The sequence below is a fragment of the Sturnus vulgaris genome, chromosome 5 (assembly GCF_052056855.1).
Source record: "Sturnus vulgaris isolate bStuVul1 chromosome 5, bStuVul1.hap1, whole genome shotgun sequence".
NCBI classification, from domain to species: Eukaryota; Metazoa; Chordata; class Aves; order Passeriformes; family Sturnidae; genus Sturnus; species Sturnus vulgaris.
In genome coordinates, this window is record NC_142247.1 from 14,838,927 (window position 1) to 14,846,254 (window position 7,328).

A 7,328-nucleotide genomic window follows, 5' to 3' on the forward strand; every position below is an offset into this window, starting at 1 on the left:
TACTGTGATCTGTTCTTTTGTCATCCAATAGACCTGTTGGATATACTGAAGGGTCCTAGCAGGACATCCCACTGTCAGAAATCATAGGCTTTTATTAATAACAGGTAGTGCCTTATGTAACTATTTTTTTGGTATATTAAAATCTCCTCACTTTGAACAACTTAGATCAGTTAAAAGTAAAACTAAGATGGTTCCAAAAGCTTTTGCTGAGGGTGGCAGAAATGGTTGCTCCACTTCCTTAACGGGACTTCTGATTCAGGAGCTTTGATCCTTCAATTGTGCTTGTATTTAAAGCCATGGGAACTGTCATGCTGTAAATAAAACTAGTCCCATCAATCAAGTATTACTTCCACAGTGCAGCCTGGATTTCTCTATGTATCCTAATCCAGTTAGGCTCGTAATTGAGATAGCTTGTTATTGTTATTTCTATGTGTACAGTAGGAAGTGTATGATTAGAGAAGTGTTTAGGTTGTTTTCTGTTTGTCAAGAAGTTTGCTAGTTCCTGCTGTACCTGTTTTTAGTAAAGAGCAAGGATAAATTGTTGTTACTAATACTAATCCCTTGTTTTATTGTTACAGGTCTGAAGAACTGTTGCCCAATTCAACAGTGCCAGCATTCCAACTTTATTAAACCTACCAACATCTTAAATGGACTTTCCTGTGGTGGTACCCTTTAAGAAATGGATGAAAGCTACATCAGTTTGCACATTCTATCACTTTCCAGTGTCATGAGAGATTTTTACTTCTAAATATTCTGTGTATGCAACTGGTAAAACCAGAGCCTACATCCAGTATTACTGATAAGAGACATTGTTCATCCACCAATGTTGTACATGTATGAAAACTGTACTGTATACTTCAACAATCCCCACTTTCTATTGGAGAGTACAATAATGTAAATCCTAAAAGCACCACTATTTTAGCATAATAAAAGAAAGTCCAAAGAGCTCCTATATAGACTACTCCAGATAACTTTGCTTCATCGGTATTTGTAGCTTATTGTAACTTTTTTAAAGAAGTACAGGATCATCATCATCGTCGTATTGTACAAAAGCGCTTTGATTAACACAACGGCTATATAGTTTTTTAATTTTAGGAAAAACCTGTGGAGACAGTGACCTAGTCTTTAAGAGTCCTTTCAGTATAACGTCTGACTAAAGACATGGCCTTTAATATCTGTTGGGAAGGAAATGTCCAGACTTTTCAACCTTTTATTGTATGTTTCCTTTTCCTTGTTTACATAGGGAACAATGTTTATAGTTGTGTGTACAGTGGGGGTCTACAACAAGAAGTGTATATTTTAAAACAATTTTTTAATGATTTAACAATTTTTTGTAAATCATTTTCGGGCTTCTGCAGCTGTAGATTCTCACTGTGAATTCCCTTGCTTGCTCATGCATAAGTGTATTTGCAATACCAAATATACAGGTTTAGTACTTTTGCCTGTTAGTGATTGTTTTACATGTGTAACGTTTTGGTTGAGATGTTAAATGGTGGAAGAGTACTGTGGATGTGAATGTGGGAAGTAATTTTAATCATGTGTAATTGGTCACAGGGCCTAAGTTGCAGTAATTAACTTTTGCTGATTTATTTAACAATGCCTTGTTGCTTTGTATGCATTAACGTTTGGGTGTAAAGATTGTGTGTATATCCAACAGGGAGCCACAGTATTTAAATTGACCAACCTAATGTTACAACTGCTTTGAGGTGGCCAAATGTAAACTAAAAGCCTTAATTAAAGTGGTGCAATTTTGTATGACTTAGCATCAGTAGTTCAATAAATTTGGATTGCCATGCAAGGGCTTGCATTACAGTTATACTACTTGAATGTTTTGTGTTTTAGTAGTGCTAGTAAATATTGATTTTTAAATCTCTTGCACAGTGCAGATTCATACATCTTAGGATGAAGAGGAACCCCTATGTCTTTGTCTTCTAACAAATACATGCCATAGATATTTCTTGTAATAGTATCCCATGTGTTAGTGTGAATGAAATTCTGACTGAATGAAATTCCATGTATTTCTGGACTTGGAATATTCCAAGCTTTAACAAAAGGAAAAGTCTAGCAGAAAAATAACTGTCTTCAAAGGTTACACTATCAGTGGCTGTTTTGGAAACTTGAAAATATGTTGCCTGCTATTTTCTTTTTTTCCAGAGAGAATTAATTGTTAAAATTTACTTAGTCTAGCAAAAAAAAAATATCTTGGGGAGACAATGATTTTTCTGCATGATTTTTGCATGAACCAAACTTTATTTGTTTGGTTTTAAGGAAATCTGCAGAAGAGCATTCCTGCAGTATTGACCGTAGAATTTTGCAGGCTTTTGAAATACCTGTTAATAGTGTTGGGGAAGTGGAATGCATGAACTGTAGATGATTTCCTGATCTTGGCTGTGCTGCTGAAAATTAATGTCACACCCAAATACTTGGTATCTCCTGTTTCTCTGGCACAGAATTATCAGAGAGCTTGTTCAAATTCATTCCTGCAAATTCAGTCAGATTAGGTTAGCTGATACTGGTAAGCTTTGAGATCGTTTATGGGGCCCAAAGTGAATTAAGGAGTCCAGCTGATCCTTCCTGCCAGTAGTTTCATCAGTCATCACCATTGTTTAATGGAGGTAATACACTTCTACTGTGCAGAGCCAGATTTAAGATTGAAATTCCTTTTCGTTTATCATTAAAAACTAAGATGTGATGATCCCCATTCTGCTTGGTCCCCAGAGTAGAGGAGACTGGAGCACTAGATGCCCTAGTTCTTTTTTCACTAGGTACCTACCCTCTTTGGTGAGCTAATCAGAATTTTTCTTCCCTTCATTTCCAACCTCTGCTTATCCAGGTCTTGTAACACTTTTACGTACTGGCTGTCCTTTTATTGGTCTTTTTAAAGTGTTTCTTTTCCAGGCAGATGTAAGATGGCATTGGGTGGGAGTGAGAGAAAATTCTTTGAGAACATCATAGAAAGGGCCTTGGTCTGGTCTTGGTGTCCAGCCAAAGAATCCTACTGACAGGGAAGATCAGGCTTTGTCCTGAAAAGCTCTGTACTGAAGCATTCTTGGTCGTTCTGTTCCTCAGCATTAGAGGTATTCAGTTGGAATAAATCCTTAAGGAAGTAAAATTTTCAGGATCTCTAGGCTTTAGCATCTAAAGATTGTGCTAAAGAAGGGAAATATGTTTCCCCCTTCTCCGTATTTAGAACTTAGGTCAGATGTGTAAAGCCAGCACATTGTAACCCAGGTGACACCTAAACCCCAGTATTCTTGAAAATTTAGGCAAGCTTGAAGGGAGCAGTGTCCCAGGGAAGATGCTGGACAAAATATTGCTAATGAAATGATGAAGTGTAAAGAAAAACACAAGAATTCTCTTCATGTCTAAATAATTATGGTGTAAAAAGCCGTTCCCACTGAGGAAGTGAGCACCCCGTTCCCCCTGGGAATTGAAACTATCTAAGCAGTTCCCAATTCTAGAAAAGAATCCTGTCTGCTGAGATTTTGGAACAAATTTGTATGTATCTTCAAGACAATGCCACTATGCACCATTGCTTAAGAAGTTCATGCTTGAAGTACTTGTACAGAAATGGAACACTTATCTTAAAGCTTTGGATGAAAACATGGATAACTCACATATTGAGAACTAATGCAGACATTTTTGCAAATTTGGTGTTAATACATGTGTTACTGCTTGTATAGTTAGCTTATGCTTACAGTGCACAATGCTTCATTTCCTCTCTAATCTGAAACTGATATATGTCAGTATTTAAAGTCTGAGCCTTCTATGGAAAAAGTAGTATTTATGTCCTGAAATACAGAAGTATTATTTAATGGAATTGCACTCTTCCTATTAGGACTCTTTCCTTGCAATATAAATTTCTGTCTTACCTTATCCTAGTACCCTTTTTCATTCTCAAATTATTCTGTGAAATGAATGTTACTTGCCTAACTTAGAAGACTATTTTGAGACATGGCAAGATGTTTTCAGATGTCCAAATGAATTAAGTGTAAGCTCAAACTACTACTGCTCTCATGCATAAGATACTTAAATTCTGGAAAAGTATTGTGGAGTTAGATATTACAGTTCTTTCATAAGGGATACTGATTCTATGATGCTAGGTGAAATGAAAGGTGGCAGGAGTTTGAAACTGGGGTTAAAATGTTTGAAGTAGAATTGCAGTTTTCTTACAGATGAACAATAAAGATGAGATTTTTTCTTCTTTTAAAATGCTGTCAACAAACTGGATGAATCAAACATAATGAATTTTTTTCCCAAGTTTTCTAAACCTCGCCAGTTTTGAAAATAGCTTAGCTGGGAAGAAGTTTGGCCACAATACTGTACTAGTTCTAGATAGACTTCAGTTTAGACATACCAACAGTAGAAAGTTATACTACATGTGAGTGGTCAAAAATAGTCTATGTACAGCTATGTAGCACTTTTAAAATTGTAATCTGATGATGCAGCCAAGTGTAGACAATTTTAAACTGCTGTCCCAACACCATTAGGCTATATTTCAATTTATTGCTTTTATTTTGCCTGTGTGTGGGGAGGAGGATAAAGACAAATAAAAACTTGATTAAATATATAACAAATGCAATTGTAAGTTGTTCTCTAAGATAGCATTAGAGTACCAGTTACTAAATAAGGTTTTTATTTCTGAATCTCAAGCACGTTATGCTTTTCTTTCACAGGCTTATGATCAACTTGACGATTTCTAACACCTCATCTACCTTTTCCATTTTATAAAGTAAACTCTGGAATGACAGTTATACTTGTGGAAAACTTTACATTCTGAGTCTTGAACTAAAAGACAAGCAAAGTTGTTTTGTAGTCTTGATTTTTGTTCACAGTGTCTCAATATCTGGGCTTCAACCAACATATAAATGTGGATTTTTCTGTGTTTTGGATTTTTTGAGGTTGTTTGTTTGTTTGTTTTAAATAACCTCCAAAGCCATTTATTTTCAGAAGTCTGAGTCATCAAGCAGAAAGTGACTTCCTGTTTTCAAAGAGTTGTCTTTAGGGAGAGATTTGTTAATGGATAAAAGAATGTCTTTGCCGTTCCACTGTACTCACTTCAGTCTCAAGAGATCCTAGTTCTGCCAAACAACAAGCTTTACATCTTCATTGTTTTAAGAAAGTTTACTACCACCAGGATATTTTTTCTTTGAAGTTGTGACTGGGGTGAACTTCATTTGAACATCATTGTAATTTCTAATTAATTTATGTAATGTCTTTTGTTTACCATGGACTTGGAGGCATGGGACATTTCTGCAACCTTGAATATCGAGTGAAATCCTAGTGGGTGTTACAGTTCCTTCTTTTGTCAGTATACTTTACCTTTTCATACCATGTGGCATTTTAACCTTCCAGATTTAGTAGGGAGGACTCAGTAGCTTCACTCCTATACTAAGTACGAAAAAAATCTCTTCATGTGAAATCCCAGCTCTCATCAGCTGGGTTTACTGCTTGTAATGCATTCAATAGCAACAAAGACCCTTGGCAGTACTGTCATGATTTTCAGACACAAATAAAATGAGTTACAAATTTGTCTCTTTCTTTTTCCTGTTTAATAAAAAAATTGTTTTAGCTGAGCTGCCTCAATAGAAAGAGCATGAGAATCAACTTGTTTTGCTAAGAACCTGAGAAAACATTTTGAGAGTCAACATGTATTTAAATACTAAGCAATCACATGAACACTACTTGCATTCTTGAGATTGTTTGTTTTTTTTAAAGTTTCCATGCATTTAAATTTAAAAAAAAAATACACATTTCCAGGAATGTTCTTCAGCTAAGAAAAGATGGGCTAAAACATGAACTTTTTTCTTTCTCTTACCGAAAGGCAAGGATAGTGTAGTTTCTTTCCAGTTTTCTTTGTATTGAGTGCAGTTGTGCTTCTGTCACACATTGCAAAAACTCTTGTCTTCGGTCATTCTGGTTTAACAATTTTGTATATGCAGATGGCATGTATGCAGCTTAGCAGGGCATTAAAATTAATATATGAGGTGTCTTTAAATGTATTTTGTTAAGAGTAATGGGAATTTTGAATTAGTTTACTTGTTTAAAGTTCAGGATATACTAGATTGAAATTAACCTAGTACATCCTGTAAGCTCTGTTAACTTTGCAGAAAGGGAGTAGTAGGGAGCAGAGGGCCGTTAGGCATTGACAATAAATATGCCAGGTTTCTGTGTTAGTTATGCTGGCTGCAGGGTCATCTTTGGGTGTCCTGCCTCTAAGTAAGGAGCATTGCTATATTATGGTAACAACTGGAGTTAAGGTCAGTGTATCTGATGCAAATATGTGAAACTGTACGATTTAGGAATTTTAATTATAAATTTGAATTTAGAATCCTTTATGTCACTGACTGAAAAAAATTGCATTCCCTTCTGCTTCTTGGAAGCATAAGATGCTTTCATGAGATTTTCAGTTAATTTTTTCTTCATATTTTTTTACCCTATTTCTATCTTGGTAGATAAATTTGAAATGTGGTGCTAGTCAAAAAGTACTGAAACACATCTCCAGGTTTTTACCCAGTTCCCCCTGCCTTGCCTCCTTACTGGAGCCTCTAAGATGCTTCCCCAGACTGCACTTTAGAGAGGCTGTACCTTCTAAGACAAGTTCTCTCAAAGGCTCCAATCTTTCATATACTTTTACAGGCTTGTTGGGTTTGGGGTTTTTTTTAAAGTATGCATCCTGCCCTCCCAGGGCTCTGAATTTCTCTTCAGACTTACTTCCTTTGCTTTGTTCTCATCTGTCATTGCTTTGAATAAAGTTGAGAAGCACACAAAGGAAGCTTCTTCTCTGTTATTACATTTCTCACTTGTTTGCTCTCTGCCCTGAGGCAGAGCTAGCCTGAGGGTGTGAGCTGTTAGCAAACGATTGAACCAGATACTAATTTGTGCATTACTCTGAATTTCCCACTGCACTAGAGACGATAATGCTACATTGTTTCAATAGGATATGTTGAGAGGTATATTCTATAAAATATATAGTACTGAACTAGGAGGTAATAATTCCTTTAACACTCTCTTAGTTTTCGATCATGATGAAGGTTGTTACCTTTGTGCATTCTTGATAGTCTTCAAGATAGAAAGACAACTTTTTTTGTTACTTTTTTTTTTGTTTTGGTGGTTGGTTGTTCTTTTGTTTTGTTGGGGTTTTTTAAATCCAAAAGTACATTTCCTGAGTGACTAATCTACTCTCTATAGGTCTTCTCTTGCTTGTGTTTCTGCATACCCAGTCTTCATCAGCTTTCTTCTTGTGAAGCCTTCTGAAGTTAGGCTCTCTGGCAGCTTCAGTGAGACTATGCTTGGCATCGTGGTGTTGTATCAGTATCTCGAGCAAG

At 36.0% G+C, this 7,328-nt stretch overlaps 1 protein-coding gene across 1 annotated transcript in view; it reads left to right on the forward strand.

Moving 5' to 3' along the window:
* The window catches only part of RAP1B (RAP1B, member of RAS oncogene family), a 31,022-nt gene extending 29,210 nt beyond the window's left edge, over window positions 1-1,812 (forward strand). The window contains exon 8 of the mRNA XM_014879920.2: window positions 579-1,812. The gene's annotated coding sequence lies outside the window, so the exon portion shown is untranslated. The remainder of the gene's footprint in view (window positions 1-578) is intronic.
* Window positions 1,813-7,328: the final 5,516 nt, after the last annotated feature.